This window comes from Adiantum capillus-veneris, chromosome 29 (genome assembly GCF_014529385.1).
Source record: "Adiantum capillus-veneris isolate H3 chromosome 29, ASM1452938v2, whole genome shotgun sequence".
NCBI classification, from domain to species: Eukaryota; Viridiplantae; Streptophyta; class Polypodiopsida; order Polypodiales; family Pteridaceae; genus Adiantum; species Adiantum capillus-veneris.
The window spans coordinates 55145243-55158150 of record NC_140959.1 but is presented as its reverse complement, the minus strand read 5'-3'; the positions used below and the strand labels follow the sequence as shown (position 1 = coordinate 55158150).

General features: G+C 41.9%; 1 pseudogene; it reads left to right on the top strand.

The window, feature by feature from the left end:
- Positions 1 to 12908, top strand: part of LOC147419219 (uncharacterized) — a 109351-nt pseudogene that overhangs the window by 31221 nt on the left and 65222 nt on the right.

Below are 12908 nucleotides of genomic sequence, written 5' to 3'. Positions count from 1 at the left end.
TTTATGAAACTTTATGAATCACGTAAACCCCAAATCTATCTCTAGTCCTTGTCAGTCTCAGAGTTTCAAGAAGCTTACTTTTAGCAGTTGTCTTACAAGTTATTAACAATATAAGCAATTCTATCAAAAGGCGGACAGCATCTTGTTTGTATTCTTAGCAATTTTTCAAAAATTTCCATCTCCAAAGAGACCCTCTACGAGAGTTTTAAGGAATTCAAAAACATAGATGTTATTCCTTTGTCTCATAACATGCCAAAAAAAACCTCATAATTCACCAGCTTCGAGCTAAGTGTAAATTCCACTTGAAATGTCAAACATTTTATTGTATGATTATAGACGAGAAATCCTCTTTAGAGATTGCATATTCAATGAGATCACGGTATATAAAAAAGCTTTGAACGACTTACCATTCTGGGTATGTCTATCAACAAATTCCAAATTATGACTATCTTGCATACTTTAATATAACCAAATTCTAAGTAGGTGTCTGACCACCTACCTGTGTAGTCGAATGCCTGCTTGAGCCATGTGTTGATATGTTGTATGAGATGTGTGTGGTTGAAGGCAAGCACTTGGGGACTCCTTGTGAGTATAGAGGGATTCCGTGTCGAGTAGTCATGGGCGAGCCAACCAATTCTAAGTAACTAGGGTAAGCAAAGGGAGATACCTTGCGAGTAAACCAAGCACCCAAAATGCTCAAGAACAAGCAAATTGCATGTGGCCAATGAACAAAATGTGAAAAATATAGAGGACCCGCACTATACCATCAAGGCCAGATCCGTCATGAATAGAATGTGAAAAATATAGAAGACCTGCACTATACCATCCAGGCCAGATCCGTGCTGCAACAATTGAAGTGTACATGTGTATGTTTGTAACATCCTTGAGAGATATAGCAGTGGTGCATCGACCAAAAATAGAAAAACAGTTTACATATGATTAAATACCTGTATATGTCGTGGTTGAAAACCACAAGGGGAGCAGATCTCATACTACACCACAAGGGGAGCATATCTCCTACTGCTAGTGCTTATGGATGATGACTTGGGGTGGGCGCATCGGAGACCAGCTTGGCATGCAAATATGGAAGGCACCAAGTAGGGGCTTTACTGCTGACAACGTAGAAAGAGGAGGAGGAGGAGTGCCCAAATGCTGCCATCCTTTGATAAGTTGAAGCTCTTTCCATCTCATGAGTTGCATCGATTTGTGTACATGCTCTCTTGGTCATGTGTGTGTGCTCTCGACACCAAGCGAGGCTAAACGGCAGGGTTTACTAGTTGATGACCATGTGTATGCAAAGAGGTTCTAGATGAGCAGGGGCTATTGGTTGCTGAATATGAGTATGCGAGTAGAAGAACTTCAGCCATACATGCTACTGAGCACTCTCCACAGATTGTAGCTTATTGCTGCGTGTATGTGTGTTATATGTGCATTCGACAGTGTGTGTGTGTGTGTGTGTGTGTGTGTGTGTGTGTGTGTGTGTGTGTGTGTGTGTGTTCAGTGGTTCCTCTTGCGCAATCTCATCTTTTGCGCACTCTCAGAGCCCGACTTGGTGAGTGAAACAAGAAGGCGTCCATGCACACTTGCAAATCAGAGAAAACCTTTCCATGTGTAGTTATGAGGCCAACGAGGCAGATGAGAGAGGGAGTTATGAGGGCGCATGTTGTGTGGGCTGGTGTAAATATGCATAACCTCATAATTTTTCCCAAGGATATACGATTATGTAAGCCAGCCACTTGCCAGCACGATCCTTCATGTGGTGGGTGAGTGGACAGAGTGACGCGATGTGTAGAGTGATTCGACGAGAGTGTTGGTAGCCTGAGGGAGGCATTTAAAGCGAAAAATTCCAATATGCTACGTCAGTATCATTAAATACCACCGCCACTCCTATGAGAATATTACAGCTAAAGCTTTATGAAAAGAATACAAAAATGAACTGATCATGTCCCACAATACTGTACAAGGGATACTGTTAGAGAGAGAGAGAGAGAGAGAGAGAGAGAGAGAGAGAGAGAGAGAGAGAGAGAGAGAGAGAGAGAGAGAGAGAGAGAGAGAGAGAGAGAGAGAGAGAGAGAGAATTTTAACATTGTCGGAAGCTATCCCAAGAGACCTCAAGGATCTATCCGAGAGAGATAAGTAATGACTCCTTACGAGTTGCCAACATTATGTAAGCATGTATGAGTACTATTCAGGATGGCACCTTAGATCCTCATCACACCCTATTGTTAGGCTTGGTAAGTATTCTAAGAGAAATCCTAATTCGGAGCTCTAGATAAGGCAATATCATCTTAAAGCGTATGTAGTCAAGTAGGTATGCATGTCACCCGTACACAAAAAACATCCTTTGTGTGTGTGTGTGTGTGTGGCCCTCCCCTGAACAGGTTTCCAAACTGAACAGGTTATGGATAAAGCATACCAATGCATTCAAGCTTTAGCTATAGCCGACCAAGGTTTAACAAAGGCATTGCCGTTAAGATAGCGAGAGCGAGATTACCAAAGAGGGAAGAAGTCAGCCAAGGGTTAGTCAAGGAATTGTAAGCTAGATAAGAGAGAGAGAGAGAGAGAGAGAGAGAGAGAGAGAGAGAGAGAGAGAGAGGCCCTCCCACAACCCTAAGAGAAGGTCCACATGGTGGGAGGTAGGGCCCACCATGTCGAACCCTACCCCCAACCAAGTTTGAACATATGCGTGGCAAAAACTTCTAAGTAAACGATATGAAATTTAAAAAAATGTAATGATCATATGTAGAAGGTGTTACCGTTTGGTAAAGTGGTGCCAATAGAGCTAATATATAAGCATTAGCACTCATTAAAACTATCTAATCGTGTATACATTGTAATGTACTAAGAGACAATCTCTTACCATTATTTGCCATAGATGTTCACAATTATTTTTCATTGAAGATATTATCCCCCTCTTTTCTTAAAAATATCCAAATTTACAAGGTCCATCATACATACGAAGGGATCAGATGTATACGAAGGGTTTCTAATGCCAGAAGTGTATGTGTACATGGGTGTGTGTGTGTGTGTGTGTGTGTGGGGTGAAACATCATATGACATATGACAATGGATACCATATACCAATAGCAAATAATATTTTTCAAAGATGCAAGACATACCTATCATTGAGGTGAAGACAAGAATGTGTTAAAAATAGTCTAAATCATTACATAGGCATAGGCGATAGCTGTAAGATTACACCTTAGTGGGTGATATCTATGGGAGGACATCAATCTGCCACATATTTCCCAAAGATGTGAAACTGTTGGCAGATTTGATACTTGCCAACGCTTGGTTCTTTTTCCATATATATCAATAGTCAACAGATTAACAATGTATCAATAGATAAGGAGATCAAATGGTATCACTATGTTGTGTGGTCAAGATAATTGTGGGATCATCTGTATACACGGGTTTACTAAGGCAAGATGTATGTGTGTGTGGACACCATGTGTGTGGACACCATAGCTAACTTGATCCATGGCCAAGAAAATAGTTGCCAGTGTTTGTATATAGAAATCGTCCAATATCTTGTTGTTCATCATCGCTGAATTAATTTACATTCAATAGTTTCTAGTGTTTCTGTATGGAAATCGTCCAATATCCTGCAAAAAACCTTACATGTTACCTAAGTATCTTGTGAAGTAATCAATGATACAAAAACAGCTTCTAGATATCTGCATAGTTTAACAAAATAACTATATGCTATATGTGCTTGACCAGATTAGGAGCCCTGGCCCCAACCCATCCTCTTGGATTAGGTGGGTCAAGTAAAGAAATATATGATTGGTCTAGGTCCATTGTATGGCACTAACCCGATGAAAGGCTAGCTAGAAACAAGTGTGTGTGTGTGTGTGTGTGTGTGCTTAAGAATGATTATTTAACAATAGTTTGATTTCACAAACTATTGAACCACACAATGGGAATAGAAAACAGACAAAGTGTATATAATAGCCAATAACTATGTCTACATTAGATAAGAAGTAATCTTTAAAATTGACAGAGATAAGACTACAATTGACATATAGACTAGACATTGAAATATACAATGTTATTTGTCAATATATGAAATTATCAAAGAAGCATATACAAGGGCTATCAATTAATTATACAAATAATTAGACAATGTGTGATCCTCTGTTATTGTTGCAATTGTTGTCGTAATCTGAAGGAGGAAACCTCTTACCTGCCACCATTAAAAAAACCAAGTCCATCAGTACTTAACAATAATTGGGAAGACAAGTGTCAATGGCTCCCTCCCCTTGTTGTTGGTGTCAAGAATTAAAACAAAAACTAACAACATATCACAGAACAAGTATTATGTTTCGAGATCGAGTCATATATTTGCATCTTCTAATTCCAGAAAAAATTGGGGGACATCTCCTTTGTAATTAGGACCCATTTTCAAAAGTCTAGTCCAATGCCATCTCATTCACCACTACGCAAGGATGCAAACACAGGCATGTTTTCTATTGTGCCAACAATTCACCACTTTGTGTATGTGATTTAGAAGATACACTCAAAATATCCTAACTCCAAAATTGTGGTGTTCACTATCTGCAAACAGAAAGATCCCAAGTGGTGGTACGATACCAACACCCTTTGAGCTGTGGTATTGGCTGGTTCACAAGTTCGCAGCCCAGCGACATTCCAAACCCAGATAAACAATTTGCAAAATGTCAATCCTCATCAGAGTGGTACGACAAATTGTTAGGTATGAAAATTGCTTTAACAAAACCAATTAAGCGTATTCAAGAATGTAAACTTCTATGTCAAAGAAAATTATGAGTGTTCATAACTTATGAACTAGTAAAATCTTACCTCTCATCTTGCAATTATTTTTAACAGACAAAGAAAGGTAGCAGCATGAAGTATCACTCTAGTTTCTAGTATTACAAATCTCTAAAAAGTGGAAATTTGGGCGAAATCTCTTTTGTACAACGGATAACTTTTCAAAATTCCAAAGCCATCTTTGTTGAGACCCTCACATGAGGTTTAAGGCTCTAGCAATCATTTGAAAGTAAAAAACTTTGCCTACAATTTCCATATATCCATTACCTCTATGTAAATATCAAAGTTTATTATGCTTCTATTTTTTGTCATCGTCATACGACAAAAGTGCATTAGCCAACTTTTAGTATTTCTTTGTTATCTAAAATACAAGAAATATAATCTATCAAAAGAAACCATAAAAGGAAAGTTAAAAGGCATCAATACAAACACGTCAAAGTGATTATTTAGGTATGGGTAATCGATTGCCCAGGAAGCAGCAAATGGGCAAAACAAAGCAATTGTAGGTGCGAGTGAGACAACGACAACAAAAAATAAATCATTCACAAAAGCTTGGAATCCAACTCATTTTGACGAATGCTATTTTTTTCAAGGGAAAATTATCAAAGTACCCCTCTAATTTGTGGAAATCCTCAAAATACCCCTCATATTTTAGAAATTCCCAAGCTACCCTTGTATCTATTTTGGTTGTAGTCATCGAAGACCTTGCTTTTGTACCAAGCCAAGGGAAAACGATTATAGGCGAAGACCATGCTGTTGTACCAAGCCAAGGGCAAATGATTAGTTATACAAGTAATGAGTCAACGACATATAAGAAAGTTGGGTGTTGTTCAGCATAGTGGTGAAGGCCACCATAAACTTGTCATGAACACATTGTGGACTTTGTAAACTGCCATGTCTTGGTTTTCTGCTAGCCAACAAGGTTTTTTGTTTGGATTCATTGGAGGAAATTTGTGGCAACATTTGAGCGGAAATAGAGTTGTTTCAAGAGGTAACAAGCTAGGTGCCGTATGCATGTGGATGATCCTCTTGCTTTTGAGATGCAGCAGGAAGAAGATGGATATTCTAGAGTGTGTATTCACTTGCAATCTTCTCTGACAAGGGCAAACGATTATAGGCGAAGGCCATGCTGTTGTACCAAGCCAAGGGCAAATGATTAGTTATACAAGTAATGAGTCAACGACATCTAAGAAAGTTGGGTGTTGTTCAGCATAGTGGTGAAGGCCACCATAAACTTGTCATGAACACATTGTGGACTTTGTAAGCTGCCATGTGTTGGTTTTCTGCCAACCAACAAGGTTTTTTGTTTGGATTCATTGGAGGAAATTTGTGGCAACATTTGAGCGGAAATAGAGTTGTTTCAAGAGGTAACAAGCTAGGTGCCGTATGCATGTGGATGATCCTCTTGCTTTTGAGATGCAACAGGAAGAAGATGGATATTCCAGAGTGTGTATTCACTTGCAATCTTCTCTGACTTCATATGTCATGAGGTGGGGAGATGCTTTCTGGGTTGGTTTTGAAGATGCTTTATACATGGAATAGGAAGTTTTGCTTCAAAACTAGTCTTTGGAGCTGGCCATGCTTGGAAGTAATTTCAGCATGTTGTAGATACTGTTTCCGTTGGTTGGAAAATTTAGTATGCTGCTGATATAGAGTTTTCTATATCAAGAAAATTCTTTGTGCTAGATGGCTTGTAGACTTATGTATTTTGGTCCTGGTAGATTACTTAAGGTTTGGTCACAAAGAGAGAGAGAGAGAGAGAGAGAGAGAGAGAGAGAGAGAGAGAGAGAGAGAGAGAGAGAGAGAGAGAGAGAGAGAGAGAGAGAGAGATGGTTCTGTGGTTTTTAACAGCAAGCCTTCATTTTGGTGAGAGATGTCGGCACTTTCAGCTTCACGCTAGATGTAGAGCTCAAAGGCGCGATTTAGATCGCAGGCTCTTGAGACATACATCGTGCACACGCCTGCCAAACGGATGCCCTCCCTCTTTCTTTCTCACCAGTCATGGCACGCCTCCTTGGTGGCCTCGGCCATCCACGACTCTTCTTCTTCGACGGTTGCTGAGGAGCGCATGTTCTGGTCTTTAAGGAGGGTTCCCACCCCATCCAGCTGTTGCAGGCGGGCAACCTCTTGAGGAGTGAAGTGGGCGGTGAAGCCTTGCAAGGTGGAGGAGTGGCAGTAAGTGGGGGGCCTTCATGGGTGCCAACTATTGTACCTGGAAGCAAGAGTAGGACGGGAAACTCTTGATAGATTGCTTGGGCCGGATTTAGACGGGGTCGATAGAAGGCTTTCGAAGCCACATTGGAGGTTTTTCATTGAGGCCAAAGAGGAGGAGGTTGAGAGCTGCAGGGGAATTGAAGGTTGCCAAGGGCCAATAGGGAGAAGGGGGGAGGGCAAGCATGGTGAGAGGGGGATGCTTAAAAGGAAAAGAGTACACTGAAGGCGCTTAAAATACACTGAACCCTGGTTTTTTTCTAACACTACTTAGGCCCTTGGTTGGGGTTGATCACTTATTACTCTGAGACACCATTTTACACTTCGATAAATGGCTACCTATAGGAGAGTGAATGCTAGAGGCCTATGCTAATGGTACAGACCACTACAGAACATTACACGGTATGCACTTGGGAGTCATGTTTGATATGTTGAAAAAGTGTATTTCAAAGAATCCCGAAGACTATAGATGGAAATGTATTCCAAGTGGATAATAGAGGTGGAAAGTGGTAGAACAGCATATGCTAAGTGCCCTTGGCTTATCGTAAGCACCGATGTGGAATGGTTTCGTCGACACTTTACGACAAGCCGGGGGCATTTATTTGTTCCATGATTGAAATTGGCTCCAATTTCGGTTCAATGGGATTAGTCATCATGAGATTTAAGTTTGGTTGTGGGGTTAGTTTGCAACAATGGAAAACCCTCTTGTACTTCTGCAATTTTCTCTTAGTAATAAAGAATTTCGAAAGGGACTTGCTCAATTATTTCATTGCTCAAAAATACCCGCTCGCCAATTTGTATAACCCCCTCTAGTGGGTCTTGGAAGAGCAACCATCAATTGTATCTTCTCAAGATCTGTGGAAATGACATTTTTTGACACAATATGTCCCAAACTTTCCTTGTCTTACCATGAAGACACATTTCTTGGGGTTTCGTCACTCGAAAAGAAAATATACCCCATTCTATGGCAAAGGCCGTTTTGTGTTGATCCTCTAGCTTTATTGTGAGCTGATTGTAGCTTGAAAAGCCATCAAGAAAGTTGTAAGATTCATTGCCCATGACTCTCTCAATTACACTATCTGTGATAGGTAGCATCATCCACCTGTTTGAGATTTAGGCATACTCGTAACTTACCATTCTTTGGTAAAAGTTTTATTATAAGTATAGGGATGTTGTCTGTGTGGCTTATCATCGCTCTTAAGGGGTATCGTATGTTGATGTATGCTCGGATCAACTTGCTTAAGATCATTGTACGATCAAGCAAACACATCTCTATATTGCTTGAGAGTAGCTATCAAAAGCCGATCTTCCTCTTTTGTGAGATATGTGGCTATGTAAGCCGGTCTTGGTTCTTCTCGTGGTTTAGCTAGGTCAATTTGCTTTGCATTCTCAAGCCCATCATATGATATTCCCAGTTCTGTAGGTTCTCTCATTGGTTGCTCATTCACAATACGTCGGTCCTGGATGGTGTACTTCTTGTAGTGAGAGAGCGCATCAATTTTTTCCGTGCTGGATTCCTTTCCATTGTCCAAACCTCTTTTAGTGTACGTTTTAGCTTTTGGTATTCACTTTTTTGTTCCATTTTGGAAATTTGGTTGATGTTTTTGTTGTGTCCTTGACTTTCTTTTTGCTTTGCTTCTTTGGATTTGCCCAAAAAGACGTTAATTTCAATGGGTTTTTGGTGATTTTTTCTCGTACACAGTCATCTGTTCCCACGAGCATGAAATATTGCGTTCTAATCATCAATCTTAGCATTGGCCTTTTGAATTTGTTTTGTTGTTTCCTTGTTCGTCTCATTTAATATCTCTTTTGTCTCCTCAATTTTTGGTTAGGAAACTCGTAGAAGATTGGTTGTCTTGTTTTGGCACGTTTTCATTTTTCGAGTCTCTCAAGAGTTCGTCTTCGGTATTGTTCCCTAAGTCATCACTCAGTGAATCATGGAATCCTTCCTCATTAGTGTCACTAAGATCTCAAATAGAAACTTCGTCCACTATTCGTTTGGAATCAATTGTGTCATTGATTTTTTTTGTTTTGGTTTCCTCTTCTGGCTCCAAGATAGCACTTACCATCTGAAAAGGCAGTTGTGTTCCAAAATCCATAGCTACACTAAAATCTTCTACTGGGGTTAGGTTTACATTGCAATAACTATGGTCCTTTATGATTCCCCTTGTTGCTACACCCTTATGCCTTAAGTATAGATAGTCATAGCCCCATTTTTGAACCATTTTGTGTTGACGTTGTGAGCGGGATAAAAACACACACAGCGCCTCTATAACGACCTGACACACACTCTTGGGAAGATACACATACACACACACACTATGGGGCACCACTCGGCTTACACAACACACCTGGCCGAGACAGGGAACACACCTCTGGAGTGAGAGGGAAGAGACTATCCACTTGCCCACTCCACACAGACACACACACAAACACACCCAAAAAACTCAGCTCAAAAGAGGATAATTTCTGATGTTAAGATACAAATGAGCTTGGGCCAACACCAATGGGGCAAACAGCTCACACAATATGGGTAAAAGATACCAGATACAATCACAAACTGCAGCAGAAACTTCGCTCATAGGAGAAACTTACACAGCCAAAACAATAGAAAAAGAGGGAGGAATTTGGAAAAATGGACAGCGCCATCGTGTCCGGAACGGCCCAAAACCCCAGTCTACAATGTCAGAGTGCTCAAATCCGACCTCGGATGAGCAGTTTACGGCCAAAACACGCTCCAAAATGAGCAAAAACACAGCTGCGGCTGTTCCTCCTCTCTTCTCCACATTTTTTCGGGTCTTCTCTCAGTTTTTTCAGTTCCCACACTTAGCTTTATTAGTTGGGCACCCGTGGCCTTTTAGATGACCTCAAACGGACCCTGAACAGGCCAAAAACTGACCTCGCAGTGCATAGTTGTCACCTTTTTGCATCATCCGCACACCTGGCACTCAGTTTTTCCAAATAATGCATCCCGCAACCACGTGAAATGGCCCCAAAAAGTGGTCCTCATGATGACCTTTCTGCATAAGTATCACAAGAAAACACCCACGTCGTGTCCATACTTCTCCGCGTGCAAGTATTGACCCCGTTCGACCTCCTGACGCCACTCGATGCCATCTGACGCACCTGCTTACCTCATGTCGTCGGCCCGCGGATAGCTTCCTCGATAAGTTTTACGCGCTACCAACTCCTCCTTATTGTAGAAAAAAACACATTGGTACTGGTAATATTGAAAATCGATGCACTATGTACACCCTGTCCTACCTGTACACATGTGGGCCCCACGTAACCACCTAGCTCTAAAAAATGGGCAATTCTTTATTTGATGCACCATGCATGTATATGTACATATGCGCAATCCCTTGCTCCAAAAAACTCCTGACATAATTTGCCCATCCCCTAGCTTGCTAGAGCATTCATGCTCAGCAACAACAACACTAATAGATGCTCATTCCACCTGGATCCCACACAAAAACACTTGGCATTCCTTGCATCAAAAGCTTAATCAAGGTTTCACCTGGTTCCCAAGGAAAACCTGTAGACATGCCATATATCAACTTTGCATCAAGAAAACCATTAATTACTTTGGCATAAACCTGCATATGCAAATATATCTCCTTCTCCATAGCTGAGAGGTCTCCACTGATCATTTGTGTCATCAATTTCTGCTTTTTTGACAACTCAACCTTGGTTTGCATCAGCCCTTCAATCACTTCATAAGACCCTTCACTTTCATCTTCAACCTCATTTGCAAATGTGACTACACCAGACTCCTGGATTCCTTTGTTCATCAAAAGAAATGCAACATCAGCATCCTCATCACTGCTGGTAGTACTATCACTATCCTCATCAATCAGTGTGGAATAGTCTTCATCACTAGACTCATCCTCATCTTCATAAAGCTCCTCCAATCGTTTCCTTGTGTCCATATTATAAATCTTCTTGGTACCTGTCTTTCCATAGAGGCTAATCGTACCATGTCGCCAATCTTGAATAGCTCCCACTGCACGTAACCATGGTCTGCCCAGTATAATAGGATATGCTCCCAACCCTGCTGGCATCACATGAAAATCAACCACTGCCTTTGCATCATGTGCCTCCACTTCTAAGCTCTTTACAACACCCAAGCATTATACTTTTTGATGGTTTGCCAATCTGATCCGAAAACCTGACACCCCAGCCACTATGAGACCCATCTTCTCAACGCATGAGTGTGTTATGATGCATATTTTGGCTCCGCCATCCACATAACCTTGTCCCAAATTTTTCCTTTTATGCCACACATCTACTATTGGACAAATGTCTGGTAGCTCATCCATTGCCAATACCTTTACTGAACCTCTCTCTGGCTCTTTCTCCATTGGGTTAACCATCCTCTTCCACTGTCGCTTTAGCTTAGGCACAATCTCTATAAGCTGCCTAAAAGTAACATTTGCCTTCCTGCTCATCAGATCCTCCTTCAAGTCATAGCTTAATTGCCCATCCCCTAGTGGAAAATCTGAAACATGAAACTTTCGACGAGCTCTCCTTTTCCTCTTGGCCTTGACATCCTCGCCTTCATGGCTCTTTCCTTTCTTCTTACTAGGACCTAGGGCACTTCTTCCTTCCTTATCCTCTGTGGTCCTCTTCCCAATAGGCATCACTAATGTATCCTCTAGCTTTGATGCCTTCTCCAAGGTGACTACACTTAGCACTTTTGTCTTTCCCTTTTCCTCCTGGGTCAGTTCACTGGTTCCTTCGTCTCCCTTAATTTTGATGCCATAATCATTTGACCTAGTTAGCACCTGTCTTGGCAATGGATACATGTCTCCCCCCATCCTTGGTGGCCTATCACATTGCGGGCTGATGTGACCCAACTCTCCACAATTATAACATGTGGGCGTCTGCCTCCAAAACCTACCATTGCTTTGTCCAACACCATTCCTAGGCCTTTCTTCACCTCCTGGCTGATTTGCAAACCTCCCTCGACCTCAATTATTTCCCACTTGACCTAGCACGTTTAGGCTAAGATTCTTCATCAAATCTACCACTTGCCTCATGTCTTGCCTTAGCCCATCATCTTGCACCGATGCAGTGACCACTGCTGGCATAACCTGAGTGGTAACAGGAACCACTAGTTCATGATGAACCCCTGACATGCGACCTTGTAAAGACTCTATAGGCTGAAATTCAGACCTCATTGGCAAAGACTCCACCCCTAACTGGCTCATTTTCCTCAGCTCCACTCTTTGTTCCTTGCTACCTCTAGTGCATCTTCATATGTCCTAGGCTTCTTTAGCTCCACTCTCCAACGTATATTCTCCCAAAGACCAGCTAAGAACCTGTCCTTCTTCATCATGTCAGGCGGGGGTACCTGTGGTGCTAAGGCCTTGCACATTCGCTCCCATGCCAATGAAAACTTACGTATGTACGCATCTACTGGCTCACCTTCCTTTTGCACCAAAGCCTGTACTTTGTTAAGTATGGAGCCTGATTTACCCTTGTAATTTTCCGTGGTAAAAGCGCACATTTGTAAGGCCCCCATTATGAGGAGAAGCCATCGTGCGTGAAGGAAAATCACTCACCGGAAACCAAAATTTTCACGGACAAGAATCAGGGGCAACTTTAAAGGCCTCGGGGGCGGAGGCGCCCGAGACTTTTTTTTTCCGCCGGAATATTCTTTTTCGCCGGAATATTATGGCCGGCCGGCGGCCGAAAAGTGGTCGGAAAACAACCGGTCGGTTGGCCGGTGGTCGGAAGTCAATGCCCGGTGGCCGGTGGCCGAATTCAAAAGCGGACTTGTCTTCTCAAGGACGGCCACACATGGGCGGATTGGAGGGTCCGATTTGGACTTATTCGCACAAGGGCGGCTACACATGGCTGTCTCTCATAAGAGAGGGCAGCCCTTTTGGCCTATAAAAGGAGGC